This window comes from Sinocyclocheilus rhinocerous, unplaced genomic scaffold, assembly GCF_001515625.1.
Source record: "Sinocyclocheilus rhinocerous isolate Xijiao unplaced genomic scaffold, SAMN03320098_v1.1 scaffold299, whole genome shotgun sequence".
Taxonomy (NCBI): Eukaryota; Metazoa; Chordata; class Actinopteri; order Cypriniformes; family Cyprinidae; genus Sinocyclocheilus; species Sinocyclocheilus rhinocerous.
The window spans coordinates 411,603-412,946 of NW_015652998.1; positions in this window are offsets into that span (position 1 = coordinate 411,603).

Here is a 1,344-nt window from a genome sequence, read left to right on the forward strand (position 1 = left end):
AAAGGCACAATATTGATGCTTAAAAATGCTGTGGTGATGCAGTTTATTTTGTCCTAGTAAACAGGTCAGCAGTGAGGCCAGTACATTTATGTGAAAGTGTGAAAATGGAAGAAATTTACCTCTGATCCAGTCATCCTGCAAGGATTTATGTTTATCCACCTCCACATTTTGCAGAAATATAGCTTTTAGTGGCTGATAAGTTTGCAAATAATACAGCTCGTGCTGAGTTTTCATTTGCCTTGCCAGTTTCAATAGAGCAGCATTATTAGGAGATTCCACTACAGCATCTCAGTGATGATTGGAATTGGCGTTCTCCAATGCCGCAGGGACGGTGGAAACTATCGGCTGGATCCTGTTATAACAACTCAAATTGCGTTGAACCGCAATGAGTTGACTGGAGCAGAATTGATTATTTGTCGAGGTGCTTTGAAGAATTACGCTCTCACTTTGTTATACAGCGTTTTATTAAGTAACGCGCTGTGAGTAAATATTGTTGTCTTTTATTTGTCGGTATTACACAGTATGATGGTGCCGTTGATGCACTTTATGCTGGTTACTGGCAGAAGTAACTGCATATGACTGGCCATTGATAGCAGACTTAAGCCATTGAGAGCTCCTAATTGGCTGAGCCTCAGCATTGGAGCATTTGCAATCTCACGGGTCCCTCTCTGTGTGTCTTTCTCCACACATACACACACAGTCCATTTATGGAGCTTCTCATTGGAGCGCTGGGATCTCAGTAATTGTGGTGTGTAATAGCAGATGCCCCTCTGTCAACCCTGAGTACATATCGCTTTCACAACAACCACAACTGCCATGTTTTTTTTTGTTTGTTTTTTTGCCTTTTCTCCCAGGGTTTTATAAGGTCAGATTGCTCTCATGTTATTGCAACAACATTTTTGTATTTTGTTGTTTGTATAAATGTCACCCAGTGAAAAGGTTTTGGTGAAGGGAAGTGGTACGGAATCAATTAATCTGTTCACCTGGTGGTGGAGCATTAATCTCTCCTTCTGCTCCAAAGAATCGGTTGCAAATGGACTGCCATGATTATACTGTTGGTGTTCTCTAAGACCGCATTGCTTTTTATTATGTTTTGTCAGGAAATCTACTTTAATTTACATCATTTGCGCTTTGTAAAAAAGCCTCACCCGGGTTTGGATTGCGTGCACACGTTCACATCTTTAATTGCCTGTCTTCACAGCGGTCACAACTCACAGTGGTCAAGTCACATTGCCACAAATAGCAGAAATTGTATTTTTACCATCAAATTAGCTTGTTTTTTTCACTTTATCTCTAAAGTGATCTTTATCCACTGAATGTCTTTTTTTTTTTAAGAATAGTTTA